General features: G+C 52.3%; 1 long non-coding RNA gene across 1 annotated transcript; it reads left to right on the forward strand.

Annotated features, from left to right (window-relative positions):
* The first annotated feature begins 1,984 nt into the window (after positions 1 to 1,984).
* LOC131423517 (uncharacterized) lies at positions 1,985 to 3,239 on the forward strand. Its single transcript, XR_009225208.1, has 3 exons — positions 1,985 to 2,318; positions 2,817 to 2,968; positions 3,151 to 3,239. It is a non-coding gene; the product is annotated as an uncharacterized LOC131423517 (long non-coding RNA).
* Positions 3,240 to 26,950: the final 23,711 nt, after the last annotated feature.

Raw genomic sequence — 26,950 nt, forward strand, 5'->3', positions numbered from 1 at the left:
ACCAGCGGATGAGACAGGGAAGTCCGCGGGTCCTTACAATGCCAACGGTTAAGCATGGAGTGAGATTCCCACAGGCAGCATGGGCTGGAGTTGGGCACAGGAAGGAAGGAGGCGAGGGGAGGCTTTCAGAGCACAGTATGTGAGCTGAGCACTGAAGGTCAAAGTTTGTCCATGAAGAGAGGAAGGTAAAGGAGGGAGCCCCAGGCAGGCAGAAAAGCAGGAGAGAATATGTTGCCAGAGGCCTAGCAGACTTTTCCTATATCATCAGAAAATAAAGTAGAAGAGGAGGTGAGGGGTTTAGAGGATCCAGAACATAAAGGAGTTTAGGTGCCAACCTAGATGGTTGGACTTGATCCATGCAAGGGAAATAGGGAGCCAAGGAGAGTTTGAGTAGAGAGCATAGAATCAGGTTGGAAGGAAAATAGGGAGCCATGGAGAGTTTGAGCAGGAGAGCATAGGTTGTCATTTGAGAATATTTGAAAGGTGGATTGGCTTGAGTGAGGACAGAGGCAGGGAGGCCAAAGGGGAGGCTGGTTATCAAACAGTCCAAGAGCAGAGGATAGCTGCATTGGGACATGTGGAGACCAGAAACTTGGAATTATGGTACCTGGAATTATACAGCTAAGAAAGGCCCTGGGGCCACTAAGTTTTATCTACTCCTTTTTGCAAAAGTTGTGGCTTACAGAGGGTGAAGGATGTGCTCCCAAGTCTCACAGCAGGTGAACCCAGAGCTGAGGACCAAAACAGAGGTCACTGGTGTTCCCCAACCAAAGCTCACTCCCACTCCACTCTTATTTCCTAATTTCCAAAATTTGATGAAAAGTAAGCACTAGAATAATAACTCCTACCCTATCTCATATCAGAGCCTCTGCCAGGTGCCGGACTCCGTGCTCCCGGTGGTGACCGTAACTTCTCATGTGATCCCACAACATCTGGAGGGGTCAGAACTCCCCACTGACAGGTGAGAAACCTGAAGCTCAGGAGACAAGAGCTTCAAGCTGAGCCTAGGGACCCTCACCTGGAATGATGGTGAAGTCCCCACATACAACCATGGTGGGGGACAGAGTCCAGTGTCCCGGCTCCCAGCCCAGAGCCTGGCACTTTGAAAGTGTCCAGCAAATGACCCTGGAGATGAAGGTGATGACAGTGAGCAAGACCACGAGGACAGAAGAGGCATATCTGTGCCCTGGACACCGCAGTGTGACATCAGGCAAGCCGCTGAGCTCTTGGGGCCTCAGTTTCCCGCATCTGTCAAAAGAAGACTCAGCCAGTGACAGCAGCCCTCCCCAGTGACCTTGTCTGAAATGCAAATTATCCAAAACCCCCAGACAGGCGGGCTCTGAGACTCCCCGGGGAGCCCTGCTGAGCCACCTGTGTTTAACAAGCCCCCTGGAAGGTCTGGCGCAGGTCGAGTTTGAGAACTTCTGGTCTAGATGGACCATTTTATAATGTTTTAGAAGACAGGGGGACTTTTATCAGAATCACAAGAGGCTGGCAATATCAAGCAGATGCAAGCTTCAGAACTAGGCTTGGTGCAGACACGGGAGCACAGGGCTCTGTGTGGGCTCCCCTTGGTCCCCCCACCCAGAGGCTCTGCAGATCCGGAGCAAAGGCGGGGGATGCCGGTGAAGCCCTCTTCGCCCTGCGTCAATTTCTCCCGCTGAGCAGGGCTGCAAGCTCCGCCTCCCTCTGCCCTTCCTCCCGCCTCCCCCCCCCCTCCCTTTCCCCTCCCTCCCTCCTCCCTCCTCCCTCCCAGCCTGCATTTCTGTTGACGTGTTCCACAAAGTATGGATTTGTTGTGGCCTCGCAAAACCTGGTCCATTTCTTCTTCCCTTCCTCCTCCTTTTTTTTTTTTTCCCCCCCTATAAGTAGGTTTCAGCCTGTAATTCAGTTAATTATTTCCCAGAGCACCGGTTTGGTGGCGACAACACAACAAGAGGCAGAGGAACGGAGACAGGTCCTCACAAACCTCTTTCCAGAAAATCTAATTTCATCATTGAGAAATCTTCTGTCTTAAGCAGCCTCCGCCACCTCCATAAATTTGCATATTCTATCTGCCCCGGGAATGCAGCGCGCCCGATTTGCATACTGCAGCTGGAGGGGCTGGCGCTGCTCTTGAACCCCAATGCCGCAGGAGCGAGGAAGCAATTATTAAGCTCTAGACATTGGCGGGGAGCGTGGCCCCGATGGATGGCAGCTCCACACCTTATCCACCGCCCGGCTGCTCATTAGCCCAGGCCCGGATCGCAGGCAGCAGTGGATCCCAGGAAGCCAGGAATCGCTCTCTGGCACCAGCCTGTAGGCAGCCCAGGTGGCAGGTGGGTGCACAGCTTCGGCTTCCCAAGGCTGGTGGTCGGAGCAATCCTTGGTGGGGTTGTCCCTGCCTCGCTCCCTACCTACCCCCAAGTCCCTACAAGACCCGTGGGCAGAGGTTAGCCCACCCCCTGGCTGGCGGTCTATCCCCAGCATCTGAGAAATGCTTCATTTACAGACATTACAGGGGTATGTCACAAAGTCCCACTGGGAAAACGGTAAGTGGAGACAGGAATTGCACCCCGCAGCTGTGATCCCACCTAAAATCCCCGCTTCTCCATCCGTAGGCTCTTTCCCGCTCTGGAACCACGGTGGGACAGTTGTGTGTTCTTAAGCTCAGGGTCTTTGACATGGGGTCCTTTGGTGTTCTGGGATCGGAGGTCACACTGCAGTTTCAGACTCTTTCTGAGCTGTGGGTTTGGTGTCCAAGTGGCTCCAGGACCTGCCACTCGGAGCCTCACCTGTTCAGGGCCCTGTGGGGTGCCAGCTTGGTTCTTCTCCAGCATCCAGGTACAGCAATGGCCCCTTCTGTGCTCAGAGAAGATCATCTAGGCAGGTCACCTGGAGGAACTTTGACCTCAGATGTTCTTGACAGTTTTAAACCCAGTGAGTTCATGAACTGCCCGGCCAGAGATCCACCTGTTCACTTCCACAGGTAAATACCATCCTTGCCAAATGGCGCCAACCACAGTACTAAGCACACTCGATCCAGTTAATTGGCAGAACCTAACACCACCATGCAAATGGTGGACAGCCTATGGAGGACCAGTGGAGCCTTGTCTCTTCCATTTAATAAATATCATGTAACTTCAATCTTTTCAATCATTTTTTTTTCAGCTGGGCGCAGTGGCGCATGCCTATAATCCCAGCGACTCAGGAGGCCAAGGAAAGAAGATCGAAAGTTCAAGGCCAGCCTCAGCAACTTGGTGAGGCCCTGAGTAACTTAGTGGGCTCTATCTCAAAGTAAAAAAATAAAAAGGGCTGGGGATGTGACTCAGCTGTTAAGCACCCCTGGGTTCAGTCCCTGGTACCAAAAAAAAATTTTTTTTTAATTTCAGAGGAAATGGAAATACATTTTTAAACATCAGTTTCATTTCTGGCAGACTCGGGGCTCAACATCAGTGGAGTTCATCAGCCCAGAGATGACCTGTGGCATGAAAATCCCATCCCATGCCAACACTCAAACCATGAGCCACTTGTTAGAAATTTGAAACAGCAAGTACATTGCAGAGAAAATTCTAGAAATTGCATACCTCCATTTACTAACGAGCTGCCATCTCCTCAAAAGACCTCAATATTTTGTCCTCAGCGCTGACTCGAACTGACGGTCTGATTACAAGGATTTGGAAGAAAGTTACTTTTTCCATACAACTGAGTCCAAGATTGACTCACATCTCCAAGAGAAGGAGATTGTTCCTGACCAGCCAAGCTCAGGCTCCCAAAACACAAAGTGGTGATGTTTCCAAAGGGACCCTGCTGGGGCTGCAGAGCTGGGCCTGGGGCTGCAGAGCAACAGGTGGTCTTTAAAGTTGATTTCGGGACTTGGATGGGGCCTCTGTGTCCCCAAGCGAGTCCTTGATACGGCTAAACCTCAGTTTCCTGATCTGTAAATTGGGAATAATGAGAGTACCTGCTTCATTGTTTGATCTGGGAGAATTAAATGAGATGACACTTAGCAATTAAATCCCAGGAAGAGGGCTGGGGATGTGGCTCAAGCGGTAGCGCGCTCGCCTGGCATGCGTGCGGCCTGGGTTCGATCCTCAGCACCACATACAAACAAAGGTGTTGTGTCCGCCGAGAACTAAAAAATAAATATTAAAATTCTCTCTCTCTCTCTCTCTCTCTCAAAAATAAAAATAAATAAATCCCAGGAAGTGACCTGCCCAGAGTCACAGGAAGTAGATGACACAGTGAGATTTGAATGCCAGCGTATGTCTGATTCTCCATGGTATCACAGGCTGCCACCACACGGGTCCCACAGGGACTAGTGTTTAAGAAAAAGGAGCGAGATCCCAATCTGGGCTCTGGGCTGGCTGTTCAGAGGGGTTGGGTCAGAGGTCTTCAAAGGGACATCAGGGTCACTCCCCAGGTCACCTTGTTCAGAAGCAGTTCAGTGGCTCTTGCCAAGCATGAAGACACAAGCTTTCTTCCACTCTATGGGGAAGGCTCAGTTGGCTGGCCACGGGATGTGGGCAGCTCTGGTCAAGGAAGCAGCAGCTGGAAAAAGGTGGGGGGGGGGCGGCTAAAGAAACGAGGGGCGATTGTAGCTTGGCAAACCTCCGACCAAAGGGAGTTCTTGGGGCTGGGACTGGGTCCTCTGGTGGCTGCCCCCGACTTCCACGTTGTGACCTGGATCAGCCATGCTTCAGGAGAGGAGGTGGCTGTCCACCCTGTGTCCCTCCAGTGAAGGGGCAGCCTCCAAGGACAGATCCAGGGCACAGTAGCTAGGGGAGACGGCTCAAGGTGCAGACCCGAGGAGCAGCCCGCAGAAAGGGGCTCAGGCGGCAGCAGGCCCTTGCCCAGCCTGCACAGGGCCCTGGGTTCCGCCTCCAGCGCTGCCAAAATCAAATAATCAAGAAGAACATTGCACGGGGTGGCATCAGGAAAGCCCATCTAATTAATAACCAGCAGAGCTGCAATTGCTTGTTGAGTGTCCGCTTCTAAATCTGCGCACGTGCCAACTCGGTGACTCAGACACCCCCCACCAGGACACCACCCAACTCCTCTCTGCACAGGAGGGCACGTGCAGCCCCCTTTGGGACCCCTGAAACTGAGAACGACCCAAATGTCCAGCAACAGGTCATGGATAAATTATATGCCATGACCCCAGAAAGGCAGACCGCACCTCAGGGTTGGCAGATGCCCCCCGCGACCCAGGCCCGTCACTCCCTGTCCTGCACATAAAGTTTTATTGGCACACAGCCGCGTGTGTCCCTTCATCCGTGCCTGTGGCAGATCCTGGCCCTCCCAGCTGCATCAGCAGTCGCCAAGGAGACAGCGACACCCAGGACGCCTAAAGCATTTGCTCTCTGGATGTCTCCAGAGCAAACCTGCCAACTCCTGCAGCAGAACAATGAAAGTAAACAGCCCACACTGTTCCTGAGAAACGTGGGCGATTTCCACAAACACGGGGTTGAGTGCAAGAAGATGCCACCGATGAGGACCTGTTGCACACGCAGATTTGTATCAAGTGCAAAGTCAGGAGCACCGGGCGGCTCAGTTGCCCACGGAGGTCGGGCGCGTGGGGGCGCTCGCGGGCACCGGGCTGATTCCGACCCTTGATCCAGAACGAGGTTGCCCGGGTGTGGGGCCTGTGCAAAGTCCCCGCGGGGGACACCGAGGACGTGTGTGCTTTCCCACACGCACGTGTTCATCGATAAAACTTAAAAATAAATCAAGAAAGGAAACCGGGGGTGGATCTGGTGATACCAAGTATTTTCTCGTTGTATTTCCTGGACAGAAAGCTCCAATAACAGATTGTTAAGTGAGAAAACAGAGAACTTTAACTTTTACACATGAGCACACATGTATTCATTCGTTCTGCAAATGTTTATTGAGCGCTCACCAGGCGCCAGGTGCTGGGAACTCGGAGCACAGAGACGCAGCTGGGGCCTCCTTGGCGCTTAGCTTCAGCTCCTGTGTGCGCATGCGCGGTGGAGCTCCCCGGGTGTGTCCACCCACGTTCCCCAACGCGGCCCTGCAAAGCCGTGGGCGCTCTGCATCCAAGAGCTGTGTGGCTAGGTGGTGCCACTCCATAAGTCACCGCTGTCTCCCTCCTTCTAGGCTTTTGGGACTGTTGACGGCGCTCAGTTTCCCCAAAATCACACAGCGGAGTCCGAGTCTTCAGAGGTCCCAGGACCTCGCTGGGCGGAAATCTACAATTTAGCCTCCAAAGTGTAAGGGATCAGACCACCTAGTTTTCTCATAACACATCTGGCATCACAGACACGTGGGGCTCAGCCAAGGGTATAGAGTGTAGGTGAACCTGAACCTAAGGATGCCCTTGAATGTCCCATGCACCTTCTCCTGGGCCTCCTGCTCTCGATTTGTCTGCCAGACTCCAGCACAAAGACTGTCCTTCCTCCAGGCCAGCTTCATTGCTGAAATCTTCTCCCTGAAAAGGGAAGGCGGATCCTTTTCCTGTGGCCTTATCACTTAGACAAATTCAGCTTCTTAACTCTATAAAGTTGCTGCATGACCCAGCTTCTGCCCACCACTCTCTTCCAGGCCCATGCTCATTTCCACCTCAGGGCCTTTGCACATGCTACTCTCTCTTCCTGGAGTATCCTTGCCTGGGCCCACAAGCCTAGTTCCTTCCATTCCTCTGGACCTTGGCACCGCTGTTTCGTTCTCAGAAAAGAAATTCATTCAGCCTCAGTAAGACAGTCTGTCCACCTACCCCGTCCCCTGTCTTATGTGAATTCCTTCAAAGAATCCATCACTGCCTGGGATCATCTCACATAGAGATGAGCAGGCCACGGCTCCACCCAGTGCCTCAGAGAAGCTCAACATGCAGCCAGTTTAGAATGTGTTGCATGAAGGAACAAATGAATGAATGGATGGATGGCTATCTACACTAGAGTGGCTCATAATGCAGCTCCATTTCTGGGGTGCCCACCCTCTGGCCATCCTGAGGCAACCCCAGAACTGGCAGCAGCTGTGGGCTGAGCTGTCTATGGAGCTACACTGACCGGGGTCCAAGGGATCCTCGGCAGCAACAGTGCCTACTGCCTTGAGCACCCACCACAATTATTGCTGACCTTTGGTCATTATGGTGCCCTCCTTCCCTCTCATCTCCCTGACCCCTGAGAGATTCGCCCTGTTCATCCTTGGTGGGGGGGTTCTCAGGCCTCCGGTGGATGTGGGAGTGGAATTCAGAACACGGTTTATTTTCTTCCTCTGCCTCCTGAGCTCCCTGTTGGAACCCCAGGTTAGGACTCTGGCCCTCCCTCCTGAGTATTTCAAGAAGGGGACCCATGGAGAGGAGGGGCCCGGGACATTGAGGGACGAAGGCACCTGTTCAACCTCAGCTCTAACCTTCACACTTGCTGTGGGTGCTTGGCCCCATCCCTTTCCCTCTCTGGATCTTGATTCTATTCATCTTCAAAATGAGAAGACACTCCGTGACTCCCCTGATGCCGTGACGTGTTAGGATTCTTCAATTTGGAATTCCTCACGAGTAGACTGTGCAGTTTTAATGTGGAAGAGTCAAGCAGCCCTGAGTCCTCGGATCTTTCTTCATTTGACGCACTCTCTGTCCCTATCACCTCTGATTTGTGCCTGTTCATTCTGCAGCCATTCACGCATTCAGACGCCCAGCCAAAGATTCCTCAGACGGCAGCTGGGTGACGGCATGACGTACCTAGCCTGTGCCACTCCACATCCCTGTTCAGGGAATGACAACCTCTCTCTCTTCCCCAGAACTCAGGGGATCGAGCTGTATCATACCCATTTCACAGATGAGGCCATTGAGCCCAGCGCGGTGAAGGTCTAGTTCAAGTTCACGCAGCAAGTGAGCAGCCGAAGCAGGACGCACACCCCAAGATGTCTGACCCATTGCTAGGAGGGATCCAAGCCCGGAAACACTCATCTTCTCTCCCCTTCCTGAGAAGAGATTCCTGGAGTAGCATTCGGCCGTGGGCCACCATCTGTCATCAAAAGTAGAAGCGCTTTAGAAAGACAGTGACCAGTTACAACGCCAACCAAAGTATTATGGCTGATGCCCCAGAAGGTTCAGGAACCAGGGTCTAATTAGTGCCACCAATTAACGTGGCACCCTGCCCTGTCTTAGCACCGGGATGTTCTCAAAATCAAGGAGACAGACGACCCCGGGTCGTGCGTGAAGAAAGAGGCTACGCATCAAATACCATTTACTATGCTAAGCAGATTTCCTTTTTCCTACAATGTGCTGATTTTGAGACATGGAAATACATTCAAATTAACCCCTGAGCTATTCCTCTTCCAAATTCTCCATTTAGGGTCGACTCCATGGCGCGTGATATTACTAATTCAGAGCTCCAGGAAGGCTCGCTGATTGCTTTAGACGTGCTGAGGACTCCGCTAATGCAGTCTCATGCAGGGTGGAAATCAGAGCTCAGGGTATGGCCTGAACCCCCTCTGCAGCAGCGAAGGCCCCCTCCTGACCTGGCTCCAACCAAATCCATTCATGATGCATTAAACGTAGATTTATTGAGCACCTACTATCTGCTGGATACTGTTCCCAGGGCCAGAAACATGGCCATGAAGAACACAGATAAAAGTCCTTGCCCTCAAGGGATTTGCACTCTGGTGGGAGATGTAGCTAGCACTCCTAACGAATTCTAATGTTTATTAGATGGTCAAAGCCAAACAGAGCAGGGTCAGACAGTAGATTGTGACTTTCAATGGGGCGATCAGGGCAGATCTTAGCGAGAAGACGGTGAACCGAAACTTTCATTCCAAGGAGAAATCATCCAAGGAGAGTTGATGAAGTGTTCACCCGGGAAGAAAACGGTGGAGACGTAAGAAGGTCAGAGTCTCCAAATATTTTTAAAGTAGAGCTGATTGCGGTGGCGCACACCTGTCATCCCAGTGGCTCAGGAGGCTGAGGCAGGAGGATCGTGAGTTCAAAGCCAGTCTCAGCAATAGCAAGGCAACTAAGCAACAGTGAGACCCTGACTCTAAATAAAATACAAAATAGGGCTGGGGATGTGGCTCCGTGGCCGAGGGCCCCTGAGTTCAATTGCTGCTACCAAAAAATAAAAAAGAAGAAAAAGTAGAGTCTGAAGTATTGGCGGTGGGCAGAATAAAGGTAGGAGGGAAAAGACGGTTTCAAGGATTCCCGACCTGTGAGACTCATGTTACCCGAGGTGAACACAGCTGCAGACAGAGGGGGGAGGTCCCTCCCGGGTGGGGCCCGCCTGTTACATACCCACGTGCAGTCGGGAAGCTCCATGAAAAGTCTACGCTCTGTGGCTTCATGGCGTCTGCGGAACATCAGGGTTCACGAGGCACCCTTGTGGTTTGATATAAGGTGTCCCCCCAAAGCTCTTATAGGAGACCTTGCTAGAGAGTTTACAGGTGACACGATGAGGTCATGAGAGTTGTAACCTCATCAGTGGATTAATCCACTGATATGGATTCACTGGGTAGTAACTGCAGGCAGGTAGGGTGTGGCTGGAGGAGGAGGGTCACTGGTGTGGTGACATGGGGAATAGATGTGGTCCCTGGTGAGTGGAGCTCCCTCTACCTCCTGACCGCCATGTCCTGAGCTGCTCTCTTGTCCCCAGAGCCGTGGTGTTGGCTGTCTGTGGACTGAAACCTTAGAAACCTGGAGCCCAAATAAATCTTTCACCCTCTAATTGTTCTTGTCGGGTCCTTTGGTCACAGCAGGGCGAAGGTGACAAACACAGAGCCTTTCCCTGAAGGTCCCCCCCTCTCAGCGCCACGCTGGCTTCAACCCCAGCTTCCCCACGTACCTGGAATCTGGCTTCTCTAGAGATCCCAGCCCCTGCCCCCACCCCTCCCGCTCCCTCTGTCCCTCCAGGGCCTCCCGGGTGGACAAAAGAGGAAATATGTCCGGGTTGGGCAGGGCAGGGGGGCACTGGCCCTCGTATCTCACCAGTGACCAACTCTGTCCTCCCAGTCTGTTGACCCGCCTCGTCCCCCGCCTCCTAGGGACCCCAGGCTGGGCCGAGGATCCTCAGGCCTTTCTCAATATGCCTTTATCAATATGATTCCAATAAATGTTTCAGTTCCGCATATAAATTCCGGTGCCCGGCTGCCCGGCGGAGGAGACCTCCTCAATGAGGGGCCATAAAGATGTAATAACGCAATTAAAAGGTCTGGCCTATCACCCTCGTAAAGCTGGGGATCGATGTGGGGGGAGCGAGGCAGCCCAGGGAGGAATCTGGCTGCTTTTCAGAGCCTCGGGGATGAGGATTCTGGATGGTTCCGCAGACCTGGGAAGCAAGGGAGAGACTCAGCCCGGGGGGAATGCCAGTTCCAGCGCGTTCCTCGCACCCGCCTCCTGGGCTGCCTGCCCAGAGACCTGCATTCTCTCTCCAGGGTCACACTTAGGGTCCCTGAGGCTACAGTTTCCTTCAGCTCTTTAAACCTCAGTCTTCTCATCAGCAAACTGGGCATCAGGATAATACTGTCTTGTTCACAAGGCTGTTGAGCTAGAACCGACTCAGAGAATTTTGACATTGGAAGATCCTGAGCCCGGAAGCTGCATCATCCAACACATCCAGGGCTGAGCAGATGTGGACCTGAGGGAGGCGATTGGGAATGGTGGAGACTGCGGCAAAATGGAGGAAGCTCTGCCCTTTCCCTCCCAGCCGCGGCTGCCCGGCAGGAATGCCTACCCAATGTTGCCAGACCGGGTCAAGGGAAGCAGATTTTCTGGATTTGGGAAGTGAATTTTCAGAATTTTCACTTCTCTGCGTGAGCAAGAAGTAATCACATCGGTGGAGCCTGCACAGCCTGGGGGCCTCCTGCCTTGGAACCTTCCGCCGCCAACTCACTTGTGGGGTGACGGCCTCTGTGCTTTCCTGGCGCTGCTGTTAGCCGTTTGCTTTCAGGCATCTGCGTTTGCAGGATTCTCAGAGCACCTGAACGCCAGGAAGGACCCCGACTCACTGTCCCGCTTGACGGCCCTTTGAGAACGTGTGACCTGGGGAACGTTCTGGCCTCGATTTCTCTAAGATGTCACAGTTTCTATTCAGAGAGATTCTGAGAGGACTAAAGACCCCTCCCCATAAGGTACTGGAGACTGTGCCTCCTAGCAGGCTGAGCCAGAGTCTGCTCCTGAGGCTGCTTTTTTTTTGGGGGGGGGGGTTTACCAGGGGTTGAACTCAGGGGCCCTGGACCCCTGAGCCCCACCCCAGCCCTATTTTGCATTTTATTTGGAGACAGGGTCTCACTGAGCTGCTTAGGGCCTTGCTGTGGCTGAGGCTGGCTTATGAACTCACGATCCTCCTGCCTCAGCCTCCCAAGCCACTGGGATGACAGGTGTGCACCCCCAAGCCTGGGGAGAGGCTGGCTTTATTTGATGGTCAGCCTGCGAGGTGGAGGTCATGGGCGGCTCTGAGCCCCATGACAATCTGCTCTCCACTCCCAGCTGACCTTCCTTTCTCCAACCAGACACCTGGACAAGACCCCTCTTCTCCCTCCGCTGCCTCCGGTCGGAGCCACTTCCCAGACACCCGCCCTCCTCGACTCCGCCCTGGGTCTGGTTAACTCTCTCGCCCCCGCGGAGCCACCAGGGTGGGCCTCAGCCTCTCCCCTACCAGGCCTTTGTCCCTCTCCTGGCCCCTCCATGCTATTTCCATGGTGGCACCCGGAGAATGCACTAGGGACACGTCCATGGTGTCCCGGCTCCTTGCGGAACCCCCTCGGGTTCCCGGATGCAGTCTCTGGGCTTTGCCTTGGTTCTGCTCCACCTAAATGTCCACTCGGGTTCTCCCACCTCCGCTTCGCGAGCTAACTTCACGCCTTCAAAATGCGGCCGGAGTAGCGCCCCCTACAGGCAGCCCGCCCTGGTGGGCCCACTCTTGCTCGGTCCCCGCAGGCCCTCCAGCGCCCTGATCCTGGAACTGACCACACTGAGTCCCCAAGTTGGCATAACTGTCCCTGCAGCCTGCAGCCTGGGGCCCTTTTGACTGATCCCTGCCTCTCTTATGTCGACACAGAGGAGGTGCTCAGAACAGACTTGTCCAGTGGATGAATGAGGATTCAACCTTGTTCCACGTGAGACTTTACCATCATTAAGAAAATGCAATACGGCCGGGCGCGGCGGCGCATGCCTGGAATCCTGGCGGCTGGGGAGGCTGAGGCAGGAGGATCTCGAGTTCAAAGCCAGCATCAGCAACAGCAAGATGCTAAGCAACTCGATGAGACCCTGTCTCTAAGTAAATTACAAATAGGGCTGGGGGTGTGGCCAGAGGAAGAGGTGGGGCCTCTGAATCAGGCGTCTTCACCAGAGTCCCCGGATGGACACAGGAGGTCGTTGAGCATGCTAAACCTGCGTGAAATTTGTTGCTGTTTGCTCTGGTGGTTCTTTGATCTGTTCAGTTATTCCACAGCCTGGACACTCACTGACTGGGCACTGGATACACAGCTGAACAAAACAGATGGACTTCCTGTCCTCATAGGGACTACACTCTGTAGGAGAGAGATGGATCTTCACCAAATAGCCCCATAAATATCTATCATATCCCAACTGTGGGTAGAAGGTTATCTCAGTGTTATACTAGCTGGCCTGGTCTGGAAAATTGGGAGAAGATTCTCTGAGGAAGTGACTGAGTAGAGATGAGCTCCGACCAGAGGATGAAGGTGGCAGGGCCTCCCAGGTAGCCAGAGCAGCAGGTGCAAAGGCCCTGTGGTAGGAGGAACCACAGATGTGATTGGTAGCCAAAGAATGGAGATGGGAAGTTCTTGATAGATTCCAAAGAATTTCATGAAACCCTAAAATATTTAGAAGTCTGGTGTCTGAGGCAATTCTCAAACTGATTTAAAGATGACTTGCTCAGAAATGCAGGTCCTTCTCATCCCCTGACCTCTTGAGTCCGATTCTCTAGAGGGAGAACCTTGGGCATTTCTTCAGGAAAAATAATACACCTTAAGGTCGAAAGAACAGGGTACTAGACCTTCCCGTGGGGCACCTGTCCATCACTCGCCTGGCCCAATGGTTTGGCAATTGTTACTAGAAAAAAAAAAAAAGAGCTGAGATTATGAAGTGTGTGTCACAGGTCACTCTCCATAGTGCTTCCCTGGCCCAGTCCTGGTGTGGTCCTACTTACACAGGAGGAAACAGGCTCAGAGAAGTCACGTGACTAGGTGTGCCCTATAAACCCAAGGCTGCAGCACCCGGGCCTGGGCTGTTCCCCTCTCCCAGGACTTCTTCCCTCTGTAGCCCCCCTTCCCTCGGGGGCTCCTGGCCCATCTCCAGGATGAGCTGGAGGTGAGTCCAGGGCACCAGCATGGTGACTAGGACAGGGAGGGACCGGCCAGGTGGACTCTCAGGTCAAGAGCGCATTGCAGACTCTGTGTTTTGTTGAACAAATCACTTCCTCTTTGGGGGTCTTCATTTCTTCATCTATAATGGTCATAAAAACTCCACGTGGGTGGCGTCTCTAGAGATACGCTGTAGGATGGAGAACCCTAGGGTCGAGGTGACCGAAGCGACTGTACCCAGCATTTGTTAAGCTGTGTTTGCCACCTAACCACCAGGTCACTTTGAAGGCAGAGGAGGAAAAACATGGAATCTCAGAGAACAGGTCAGAAGAGCTACAGCGTTGGTGTCCAGCCTGGGTGGCACCTGGACCCAAGAGGCCTCGGGCAGCTGTGTTCCCTGTCTGGGAACGGAGCCACCCATCACGAGAGCAAGCCCTGGCTAGCCTGTTGGGAGAGAGGTGGCGTGATCCCCCAAGGCCACCAGCCAGCAGACGGGACGTGCCTGCAGCCCAAGCCTGCCTGATCCAAGAACCCGAGGCCACCACCCTCTGTCACCCCCCAACTAGAAAGCTGCACACAGGCAGGGGACCTTTATGTGCCTCTGGGGGCCCATGGTTCCCTGAGGTGGGGCCCAGGGAGGTGGGAATTTCAGGCCGGGTGCAGACCTGAGCCAGACCAGGACCTCGGACCACTCCTCGGACCACTCCTAGGCACTTGCAGGAAGGAACGTGAAGCCGAATCCACTGCACCTTCTCTAACCCTCAGGCTCAGGGAGGCCAAGACCTGAGGCCCACAGGTCAACCTGGGTGGAAGTGGGGCCAGGACTCAGATGTGCGGGCTCTGCCATCAAGCATCCCAGGAAGGGAAGCCGAGAGATTAGAACCACTAGGACTGGAAGAGATGAGCCCAGATTACCTGCAGCTAGGAGAGAGTCTGTCGGGGGCACAAAGGGACCAAGCTCTCTGTAATGATGGGCTGAGTGGCCCTGGGAATTTTGGCCTTAGAGAACTCTGAAGTTCAAGTCTTTATTTGGGGGGAGGAAGGGTCAGGGATTGAACCCAGGGGTGTTTAACCACAGAGCCCCGTCCCCAGCCCTATTTTGCATGTTATTTAGAGACAGGGTCTCGCTGAGTTGCTGAGGGCTTCCCTAAGTTGCTGAGGCTGGCTTTGAATTTGCCATCCTCCTGCCTCAGCCTCCCGAGCCACTGGGGTGACAGGCATGTGCCACCGTGCCCGGCTCTAAATTCAAGTCTTGAAAGTGGCCTATTATTTGCAAAGTGTGGAGGGATCGTGTACCTCTCCCAGGATGCATTTCAAGAGACCATGCTCACTTCTGCCTGTCATGACTCTGCCAGAGGATGGGGGGCCTCCTGTCCCTGAATGCCCCTCATTTAAGCCCAACTGTCGTCCAACGACCAAGTTGAGCAAGTCCAGTCTAGACCGTCTTTCGGCATGAGTCATCCCATGTCCAGGGAAGCTCTGCCCAACTAGAACCATCCAACCACCTGTCCGCTTACTGTGTGAAGCTACTGAGCTCTAGGGATATTATTCCCCAGACACCGTGATTGCCTTACTTCCTAACTTTGTGATCTTGGGACCATCACATCATCTGGCCAGGTCTCAGTCTCCCATTTGCAAAATGGTGGTGATAATGATAATAAGAACACCAAGGCTGGGCACGGTGGCACACCTGTCATCCAGCAGCTCCAGAGGCTGAGTCAGGAGAATCACGAGTTCAAAGCCAGTCTCAGCAGCAGCGAGGCCCTCAGCAACTCAGTGAGACCCTGTCTCTAAATAAAGCACAAAATAGTGCTGGGGGTGGGGCTCAGTGGTGGAGGGCCCCTGAGTTCAATCCCTGGTACAAAAAGAAGAAAAGAAAAGAAAAAAAGCACCAAATTTCCCCAGACTCTTTGCATAGACTAGACAGGAGCCTGCATTCAAGGTGAACAGCACAGTTCTCGGGGTATCACGAGTGTCCGGTGCGTGGGGATTTCTTACCCCTGGAGACCCATGCCTGAGCGTTGGTCCACCCAGGGGTTAGGAAACGTGTTTTTTCCTCTCCATCACCAATTCAAAAAGACCTGTAATCAAGCAACCAGTCAGCTAATAGGCCGTGGAATCCAAACCCAGAGGTGCCTCTGGACTCCTCTTGATCTCCTGGCCGCCCCGGGGCCCTTCGGGGCGGGGACAGTGCCATGACAGGCAGCCCGTCGCTGGCTGAGTTCAACAGTGCAGTTTGCTCTGCTGCCAGAGCTTGCATGTTTACATACATCCCATAATTACCATCTGCACAGCCAGCGGCATTTGTTGCAAATGGGCCGTTTCCATCTGTTGAAGCAATTTCCTCTGAGGAATTTGCATTGATCACTTTTTTATGCAAAGCTTTTGTATAGATCATTTTTCCCCCCAATGATTTTTAATAGGTCTAAATATTTGAGGGGCAGGGAGGGGCCTCGGAGGGGAGGGCCTCAGGGGGAAGGGCCTTGGGGGAGGGGCCTCAGGGGGAGGGGCTCGGGGGAGGGGCCTCGGAGGGGAGGGTCTTCAGAGGGAAGGAGGCCCGGATGAGAGAGGGCTAGGGTGGGGGTGGAGAATGGGGAGCTGATGCACTGTTCCCCCCCCCCTGCAAAAAAAAAAAAAACAAACCCTGTGTTTCTTTTCGGCGACCACCCAGGCCCACCACCCTTAAGGACCCCAGACTCAGCGATGCCATTTCAAATATTTATTGTTTGTCTTTAGACCTCAGCTAGTAGCTCGTGGTTAATGGGGAAGGCTCGCCCTGAGGAAAAGGGGGGGCGTGGTAATTAGCCAAGCAACTGGTGGCTCCAGCTCCCAGCCTACCTGAGAGGACCAGATGGGCGATTTTGCATACTTTTGACAGCTGTAATGAACGGGGCAGACCCGTATTGATTAAATGTCTGGGAAATTAGTGCAAAACCCGCTGGAGCTTCATTATTTACTATTTCTGCTCAAATTCTCAGCAAAGTTTACATAAGCAAAAGTCAGCAGTAAGAGCAGGGTGGGGGGAGAGGAGACAGCTGAACGAGATGACAAATGCTTTAGAGGGACCCCAGGCCACCAGATGCAAAATAGAGAGTCGACTATGGGTTTGATATTTGACTTCTTTTTTTGGGGGAGAGGTGGTGGCGTACTGGGGATTGAACCAGGGGCCCTCGACCACGGAGCCCCACCCCAGCCCTATTCTGTATTTTATTTAGAGACAGGGTCTCACTGAGTTGCTGAGGGCCTTGCTGTTGCTGAGCTGGCTTTGAACTCGCCATCCTCCTGCCTCAGCCTCCTGAGTCCCTGGGATGACAGGTGTGTGCCACTGCACCTGGCTTCACATTCGACTTCTGAAGGGTAAAAACTGGGATGGACTCATCTCTGCTTCCCCCGTGTCAAGCATGACACACAGTAGCATTCAGGAACCACTGCTCTTGGGCAGCATGAGACAGGAAATCTACATTTAGGTTCTGAACTCATGTAGAAGACCTCAACAGACCGTGAGACCATGCCCTTCAGGCAGAGGAAGTCCTGCCCTTGAAATAGAAGTTGAAATTGTCTGTAAACAATAACAAAAATGTGTGTGCAGGTTAATGACCACTCCTGGCCCTTCCAGAGCCTCACATTGATCTTCTTGGAGCCTCTCTCATGGTGCTGAGTGGCCAAAGGGAGCCCCATAAAGAAAACAAGTCTCTCTAAACGTGTCCCACCAGGACTCAGGTGGAGCTTGTTAGCAAAACATCAGCATCCAGGTCACCCAGGAAGGTTATTACAGATGGAAATGCTTGGGTTTATTCTCTAAGAGTCAATAGGCTGCCGGGCACAGGGGCACACGCTGGTCATACCAGTGTGAGGAGGCTGAGGCAGGAGGATCTTGAGTTCAAAGCCCACTTCAACAAAAGTGAGGCTGTAAACAACTCAGTGAGACCCTGTCTCTAAATAAAATACAAAATAGGGCTGGGGATGGGGCTCCATGATTGAGTGCCCTTGAGTTCAATCCCCAGTTCCAGAAAAAAAAAAAAAGAATCAATAGGCCAAATTAGGTTCCGATGCGATTCTGAAAGCCGAAGTCAGAAAGTCACAATAGACTGAGAATCCTGGGTTAGAACCCTGAACCTGTCTCTTGTGGGTCATGTGATCTTGCATAGCATGACACAATACCCTTGGAGTCCTGGGTCTGTTTCCTCATCCACAGCTGGTAACATGGGTCACCTCTTAAGTGCTGAGATGGCATATGAGGAGGTCAAGCACAGTAAGCATTCTGTAATGCCACTAAGGAGGGTTGTACTGGAGAGATTATTTCAGGAGCTGATTTTTCAATGAAAGTTGAGATTAAAGGCTTTCGAGCTGTCCTTGGTGCTGTCCTGGGCTTTGGTTCCTGACCCCTTCAGTCAGTAAGTCATGTTCTGTCTTTACACTGGGGTCCGATCATCTATGCATGACCCCAAACTAGGAAAAAGTCCTCCAAGCCCCAGAATGTACCCAGACCCTTCTCTTAGACTCCTTCAGAGGTCTCGTCTACTCCACATCCCCCTGTCCGATGGCCCTTCCCCTAACACAGTTGGTTCCAGTCCTTGGTGGATCCATCAAATGCAATGGACTCTCAACACCTCCGTCCTCAGAAGACAGGGAACTCTCTCTGGCTAAGGGCGCAGAAGGTGGAAGGGCCTCTTAGCAATGCTTCTTCTGTTAGTGTATTCACGGGGGTTAACAGGCCTTGACGAACTAGTCACCCTCCAGGGTACGTCAGCGGAGCAGAAGACGGATGGACAGATTAGACAGATGATGAATAGGAAGATGACCAAGATGGCGGTGGAGACGGTGGAGGCAGGGTGGCAATGTTGGTGGTGGCTCCGTGTGCCGGGGCTTCACCCAGATTTACTTGTTTGTATTATTGGATCTTGACAACGTTTTTTGGTGTGAGATCCTGTTTATTAACTGGATGAAGAGATAGGTGGGTGGGTGGATGAATGGATTGGTGGAGAGATGGGAGGATGGACCGATGGATAGATGGACCGATGGATAGATGGGTGGATGGATGGGAGGATGGACGGATGGATAAATGGGAAGATGGATGAATGGATCAGTGGATGGATAGGTAAAGAAGAAAAGAAAGAAGGACAAAAAGAAGGGAGAGGAAGGAAGGAAGGATGGACAGACAGATGGATGGACTAAAGGGAGAGGTAGAACAAAGAAAATAAGATGTAAAAAAAAAAAAGGAGAATAAAGATAATGAAGACCAGAGAAAGAAAAGAAAAATTGGGAAAGCAAAAGACCATAATTTCTATTATGCTGTAAACACTCATCAAGCAAGACTAAGAGGAAATGAAGTCAATTCGTCCAGTGGATCGCGGAATATTACTGTACTTCATTTACTTTCTCTCCAATTAGGGAAAAAGCCTATTCTATTAACATCTACCCTTGCAGAGCCAGACAGAATTAACTCCTGGTGCCTCATCCCGGCAGCCGGGCAATTGATTCTCCCCCATAGTCCGTTTATTTCATTAGCGGTACATTTATTTGGTACATGCGTTTTGCCACGTTGCAGCCATGAAGGGCCCTGCAAGGTACGGAGCTTGGCGAGGCCTTGGAATATTAACCAAATTGCTATTACCGCCATGGCAGCTCTTAAAGATCATATGTAAATCAAATGTCAGGGGAGAAATCGTAGCAAGGGCTGTCAGGAAACAATTTAGCAGTGGTTAAAGGCACAGCTCATGGCTGGGTGAATTGTGAACTCTGCAAATGGAAAACCAAGCTGGCTTCCTCTGTGGGAACTGACGAGACCTGAAGGGGAAAGAGTAGGGAGGCCGGAGACCGCGGGGCGTTTGCACTCTGAGAAAATGAAAAGCAAACAAACAAGAATGCCTCCACTTGTAAATATTCACAGCCAGCTGCTCTGGTGAGTTCCCGCTGAAAGGGAATTTGGCCTGTTGAAGAATTTTACCACCATTTCTGCCCCTGTTCATGGAGAAGGATTTAATCACATGAAAAAAAAAAAAAAGCAGTTGTTTTCCAAAGGTAGTGTGGAATCTGTATTCCCAGGTTTCCAGAGATTGTTCCAGAAATGGTTTCCACATTGCAAAGCAGATATAATTATTTGAATATCATATGTTGCCAGAATGCCTGGCCTGTAATTGTATTGGGGAGAATCTCTCTTTGTGAGTTGGTGTGTGTGTGTGTGTGTGTGTGTGTAAACCCGTGCATGTGCATAATTATTCTCTAGGTATTTCAAGCAGGAAGGGGTTTAATACAGGGAGTTAGAAGCCTCCTTAATTGTTGGAAAGACACAGAAAGCGGATCTCTGAAAATCTTCCAGGAAACAGAGAACCCTTGAAATCACAAGGCGTATCCATGGGGAATGTTGGCTATGTATATGCCGGAAGCAGACAATTCCTGGGAATTAACAAAAGCCACCTACAGAATCCAGGTTTCCCTTCAGAGTACTCCAGACACCTGCCTACAGTACCCGGGGAGAGCACGGTTTCTCCATGTTTGAAATCTGTGGAAGGATGACTATTCTCCATATCTCTCTTTCATAAATTGCATTTCATGAAGAGCAGATTCCTTTGGAACTCACATCCCGAATTTGGCTCTAGAAATGAGGCCATGGGCAAGTCAATTCCCTTCTCTGAGCCTCAATTTTCCAAGTTCTCAAATGGGCTTAACAGACATTTCTAGACACCAGGCACCAAGCACATAGTAGGTGCTCAGCTAATGCGGACTCCTTTCCTCCTCTTCCTTGTACCCTCCGGGTCTCCCCTGGAGGGTTGTTGAAAGCCAGTCCCCCGCTTGCAGAGATCACCAGGGCATAGGCAGCGCTTTCCCAGGGTTCCCTATTCCCCTGGGAAAAGTCCTCCCCTAAAGAAAGCCATTAAGGATTTAATTTCTTATCATCTTCCATTCCAACTAGCCGAGTGTTATGAATAATATCCTATTAGCTGGAGACATTCAAACAATCACCCGTTAACATGTTCTTACGGCGAAATGATGAAGCGTCCTCTGAAATCAGGCCCTTATCTGCGGCCCACTCAGCAGACACTCCATCACGCCCACCAACGACACTCCTGGTATTGCTGTCTTGGGTTCCAACTCATCACCACGGGGCGGGAGCCCGGGTGGGAGCGGAGCGGGGCCCCCCTCGTGGCTGCGGGCTGCTCGGGCAGGGCTGTCCCCTCATCCGGGCTTGCCCCACAGCACAGGGCCAGATGCCCACCCCAGGGCAGATTGGTGCAAACTTCTCAAGAGCTACCATCAAATCGCAAACACAGAATGATTCCGTGATGGGAAAACAAGGGCAATAAGACTCTGAGCGCAGCCGGGCGCGGTGGTGCCCACCTGTCATCCCAGTGGCTGAGGAGACCGAGGCAGGAGGATCGCGAGTTCAAAGCCAGCCTCGGCAAAGGGCTGGAGATGTGGCTTGGTGGTTCGGAGTCTCTGGGTTCAATCCCCATTCTCAATAAATAATAAATAAAACTCTGATTGCAGAGTTCATTAAGCCAAGCACAGACAAGAATGCAGAAGAGGTATTTAAAGAAAGAGCAAACGAAAGACGTTTTAAAAAGAGGCACCAACGTTCAATGTTAGTAGAGATGGGCGGGAGCTGTTTTGAACTCCCTCTCCCCCCAGACAGCTGATCCCTAGAGGTTTGGCCCGGAAAGACGGTCCCTGAAGGGCATCCTCTGGCCACAGGAGCTGGGGTGGACGCTGCATGTCCTAGACCGGTCCTGTTGCTGCCCACCCTGGCACCCCGACTACCTGCGGGATGCGCCCATTCACTGCTTGCCTGCACACGCGCAGAAAGCTCACCACGCCTAAAGCTTACCACGCCTGCGCACTTGCTCCCTCATCCTCGCGTCCACCCGGGATTGCCCTTGGCCATGCGGATCCGGGCTGGCAGGGGGCGAGATCTCCCTCTGGAGGGATTCTCGGCCCTGGTCCCTGTCTCCTGTGCCTGACATCAGGCTCCTCAGTCCTGTGGGATGCCAGGGTCCCCCTTAACCCACGTGAGCTCATGCAGGCGGCGAGGGGGGTCCACCAAGGATTAAGGCCACCTGTGATTCCACACTGCTGGGACCTTGAGCAGGAAATCCCACAGAGTCAGGTGGGTAGAAAAGGGGTCGCTGACAGTTCACGCTGCAGAAAAACCTAAATAAATAAACAAAATAAAATAAATAACCAAGACGAGGGAGATCTGACCCTTCTGCTCTCAGCACACGACCGTGCAACTTTTCCTCGGTCCCCACGATCAACCTGCGAGCCCTCCCTGTCGCTGCACCCCCTTAGAGATGAGCACTCTGAGGCTTGGCCGGATGGTCGTTCCTGCTAGATGAGAAGTCACCTGGAGTTTGAGGTAGGGGTGGGGTCATGCCTTGGAAAGGACACAAGTGACAGGAACGCTCATTTCTGGTGACTTGCCCGGTGATGGTCCTGCCTGGAGGTCCTCAGTTCCGGCTGCAGCTGGAACGGAACAAGTGGCGGGGCTCCCATTTCACAGATGATCATCTTGAGGTCCGAGGCCTTGCCGGACTCCGAGACCACCGCTGAGATGGTGACGGTCCTCCTCTGCCCTCCCCGCACCTCTGTCCCTGCAGGGCTTCAGCGACTCCCTTGGGCTCGGGATGTGGGCGGGAGGCCAGGACCAGCGCAGGCGGGTGGGGGAGCCCGGGGGAGGATGCTCCTATTAGGGGCACTTCCATGCTTAAACGGTCCCCTTCCGTTCGCTCTGACCTTGGGTGACTGCAGTCGCCTTAAGTGCACAGTAATATACTCTCAGTCACTGTTCAGTGCCCCAGGGAATGGTTTAAGGTCCTCCACTAGAGTGAATATTTTTATGCAGGCTATAATTTCTTTTAAGACCTTCACAGCGTCCCCGCAGCCTCCCTGCCCTCTCCTCCCAAGAGCACTCGGCAGGAAGCGAAGCCACTTCTAATGAGGGGAGCAGAGAGCTTCAGGCAGAGGCGAGGAGCAGGATGAGCTGCCCCCGGGGCTGAGGGCAGGAGCTGCTGTCTCACGGTGTTTATTTTGCTAAAATCTATTCTGGGTAATAATGATGGCCACAGTTAGTGCTTAAGCCAACTGGGGCCTGTTCTACAGATCAACACAGTGGTCTCCTTCAGTCCTTCCATATTGTTCAGAGGCCTGGAACCCCTCTCACAGGGGCACAAACCAAGAACAGAGAAGGCAAGTGCTGCATATTGTGCCTGAGGTTATGTTTCAAAAAAAGAGGAAGGCAGATTAGAAACCTGGGAAACCCAGCCAGGCTGGGTGGCTCAAGACTGTAGTCCCAGTGGCTCAGGAGGCTGAGGCAGGAGGATCACAAGTTGGAGACCAACTTCGGCAACTTTTAGAGAGGAGTTAAGAAACTTAACAAGATCCTGTTTCAAAATAAAAAAAAAATAAAATGGGCTGGGATGTGGCTCAGTGGTTTAATGCCCCTGGGTTCAATCCCTGGTACCTAAAAAAAAAAAAAAAAAAAACCTGGGAAGTCCAACTTCTATTCATAATGCCCAACCACCCTTTTTCTACCCCGTAGCCAGGGAAATGACTCCAAAGATCAAACCTGATAATGCTGCTCCTTAGCTCTAAATTCCCCTGTGGCTCCCAATTGTCCTTGGACCATAGACCAAATCCTTCCCCTGCTGTGGTTCCAAGTCCTACTGATGTCTGTCCTTGTTTTGCTCCTTTTCCTCCTGGCTTTCTGCTCTGTGGCCTCTTCTGCAATCCAAGTACCCTCCAGACCCTTGTCCTAGCCTCAGGGCCTTTGCATTTGCTGTTTCCTCTGCCTGAAATGTTCTTAGCCACATGCCATCCATCTACATCCAGATGCTTAACTCAAATGCCTCCTCCTAGAGGAAGCCCGCCCTGGCTGCTGTTCTGGGTCAAATCCCCTCAGTGCTCCTCTGCTGTATGCATTAGTACATTTCTAATCTTATATTGGTCTCTGTATATTTCTTTTTTTACTCTTATCTGTCTTCCCCACGGGACTGAGTTCCCGGAGGCCAGAGCCCATGACTATCTTCTTCTCTGCTACTTGGTCTGTTCCATAATCATCAGCCAAAAAGATTCCAGAGTCATCAGCCAAAAAGATTTTTCAAATGATTGAACAAAGAAGCAAAGGAATGAATGAGTAAATACAGAGGGGAGCAAGGGGCCCTCCTTGGCGCTCCTCTGGGGCCAGCACTGGGCAAGGAAAGTTGGACACACATTTTAGGTAAAAATTTAAAGGACATCAAAGCCTCAAAATCTGAGCTAAATATTTTAATGCAAATTTGTAAAAATCAAATTTAATGCAAAAAAAAAAAAAAAAACCAGGATGGGCCAGGCACTGTGGCGCACCCCTGTCATCTCAGCGGCTCGGGAGGCTGAGGCAGGAGGACCGCAAGTTCAAAGTCAGCTTCAGCAACAGCGAGGCCCCAAGCAACTCAGTGAGACCCTGTCTCTAAATAAAATGCAAATAGGGCTGGGGACGTGGCTCAGTGGTTAAGTACCCCTGAGTTCAATCCCCGGCACCACCACCCCACTAAAAATTTAAAAATGAATGATGAACAAAGTCTGAAAACTGAAAATAAAATGCCCTGGAGAGCCATCTTGGGGCCTGAAGCAAAAAGAAAAATCAGTCATCCTAATACTCCCTTTAAAAAACATTTTTGGCAATGTGTTCATTGGAGATCTGTTGGCACTAAACTTCATTGAAGAATTATATCTCATTAAAATGCAATTTACCTTGAGCACTGAGTTTTTTTGGTGTCCTATAAATTTGGTGTCAAACATTTACCTCCCTGTAGTCCTGGCTGATTTCAGTTATTTCATTGGTTTGTTGGTTTTGTTTTTCCATCAGACAGCTGTGTAACCCCAAGCAAGTCAGGCAGCCTCTCTGGTCCTCTGGTGAATAAAGCTGCATTGATCAGCCCTCAGCCGAGGCTACCACAGCTGGTGCTTCACCTCTGAGTTGGTGGCCGCAGAGCATCATGCCCAGGGCCCCAGGGCTTTGCGCTTGCCTGGGACACACCAACAACTCATAAACAGCAGCTGCCCAGTGAACAGTGCCATTCCTATTTCATGGACGGGGACCCAAAGTTCAGGTATGCCGAGGGCATTGCTGCAAGTGGCAAATTTAGTAAGATGTGGGTCTTAATATGGAATGCCAACTCTTGGTTCTCTCCAGAACCTCCCCAAGTCCAAACCCCGTAGCAAGCAGAGGCAGAGCCCAGAGAGAGCAGGAAAGGGAGTAGATGGCAAGCAAGGGGCAGAGGGAGGACTGGGACCCCGGGTTCCAGGTCCCGCTGAGGCATTGTCCTCAGCCCCACTGTGCATCAGGAGCTTGCTAAGACTATTTTTACTATCATCATTTTTATTTTTTATTTGTGGTACCAGGGATTGAACTCAGGGGCACTCGACTACTGAGCCCCAGCCCCAGCCCTCTTCTGTGTTTTATTTAGAGACAGGGTCTCACTGAGCTGCTTAGGGCCTCGCCGTGGCTGAGGCTGGCTTTGAACTCACCATCCTCCCGCCTCAGCCTCCGGAGCTGCTGGGATGACAGTCATGCACCAGCCTGGCTTGCTAAGATTTTTGAGGGCTCTCTGCAGCACCATGCCAAAAGACAGGTAAACTGTGGCTCTCCACAGTGGGGGCATTTGAGGCATCCCCTTCATGAGCATCGTGGCCCCAGATACTGAAAAAACTCCTTCAGGTTCAGTGGATGCGGCAGCTAAGGATTGGCCAGGTGTGTATGAGTGTGTGCGTGTGCGAGCCTGGGTATGCAAGTGCGTGCTGCGTATCTCTGTGCGTTTTCCCATCTGTGCCCGAGTCTGTGTGTATTTTATGTACTTTTCTGCAAGCATTTATATTTGCGCATCGTATTTGTTGTGTATGAGCACACACATGGGTTTCCTCTTTGGTTGATAAGTCCAATAAATGAGGTGACGGATCACAGGTGTGAAGTACTTTTGAAACTGCCCTCCCTGGACATATGTAGCCTGCGAGTGTTAGCATTCATGTCCAGAGTGAAAAGCGACCTGGACTGACCCCTCCTCCTGCCACCTCCCCTTTGTTTCCCTTGAATTCTCTAATTGTCAGCTCTGTCCCTGCAATGAGGTCCTAGGCAGATCCTGGCAATCCGTGCCTTTCCCTCACCTAGTCCTTTCAGAGAGCCAAGCTTTCTGGTTGACAGAGATCCCTGCTCTTTAATTACCATTTTAAAAAATTACATTTTGGAAAGAAATCTCTGCAAAAACGCGCTGGGTTCTGTGATCGTTTGGACAGGAGCCCTTGAACTGAATCTCAGATCCATCACCATGAGCATCACTCATTTTCCAAAAGGAGATGAGGTCATCCGCGGGATGCGTGGGGGTGCCTGCCCCTTGGCAAAATGGCCCTCGACCCCCGGAGTTTTACATTAACAGGCAATTTCCAAACGATCCTATCTGTCCCTCGTCCATCAAGGCATCGGCGGCCACCGTTATCTGCTTTTATCACAGCGGCTGTCCCTTGCCCTCTTCATTTGTGGAAGACCAAAAGATCAGCCGGCTTCCTTGTAAGTCCTGGGTGCGAACTTGGAGCAGTGAGGCTCTGCGTGGGGACCCAGAGGGACTGGGGGGGGGTGGGATTTGGAAACCCCGGATTCTTGCTCTGATTGGTCGCTGTGTAGACCCTGGGTGTCCTGGGCCACCCAACTGCAGCAGCCATAGGAGGCCAGACGAAGTCTCCATCTTCATTTATTCTTCAAGGTCTAAAGACCCTGGCGTGGTTCCAAGTGTCGCCCTATTCTCAGGGCTGGGGGTGTGGCACCTGACGAACCAGATATCAAGGGATGCGAGAGGTGCTCCTGAACAAAACAGGGTCTCCGTCCTTGAGACTTTGAGCTATGTGGGGACACAGAGCATTTTCCCCACAACGAGAGGTATTAACAGGTGGACAGAAATGCACACGTCTGCGCATGCGTGTGCTTACAAACACACCCCCACCGAGGCGTTCCCATGGTGACCGAGCCTTTGAGGCCTCTGGGGGTGCCAAAACCTACCTCTCCATCACCTGTGTTTCAGGTGAGTATTTTATGGCTCGGGGCCAGGAAAGGCAGCGGGGCTCTGGAATCCGGCGCCCGCACCCCGGTGTCTCTCGGTGTGGTTGCAACCTTGGGGAAAGCCCTCCCTCTCCAGGGACTTTGGGCCTCCAACTTGAAAATGGTGACATCAGATCAGAGGCCCTCTGAGGATCATTGGAGCTAACATGCTCCCGTCTTCCAACTCGAATACTAGTGTGGAGAATGGAAATCGCCATGTGTGGAGGGGTCATCCCACCTTAAATGTTGGGGACGCGTCTTATTTTGATCTCATTTTGGCTCAAGGAAACCCGTGCCACTTTCCATTTTACAGATGAGAAAACTGAGGCTCCAGGTGATTCAGCGGACCGCCCGAGGCAACGCAGCTGAGGAATGTCAGAGCGGGGACCCAGTCCCAGGCAACCTGCCCCCAGAGCCCACCAGGTTAGCTACTCACATGCGCGCTCCTGGTGTGCGCGCTCCCGGTCCGCGCTCTGGGCATGCGCGCGTCCACAGTTCTGGAGTTCTGGGCCCTTCACACCCGGCTCCTCCGCACCATCTCGTGCCACCATACTCTGGAGGAGAGAGGGGACAGGGGACCAGGGCTCCGATGCCTTGGAACTCCAGCAGGCTGGCACCCCAGTCCCCCGGCACACTTCCCCT

This window comes from Marmota monax, unplaced genomic scaffold (genome assembly GCF_021218885.2).
Source record: "Marmota monax isolate L192 unplaced genomic scaffold, Marmota_monax_Labrador192_F-V1.1 WCK01_AAM20220418_F8-fsc00177, whole genome shotgun sequence".
Lineage (NCBI taxonomy): Eukaryota > Metazoa > Chordata > Mammalia > Rodentia > Sciuridae > Marmota > Marmota monax.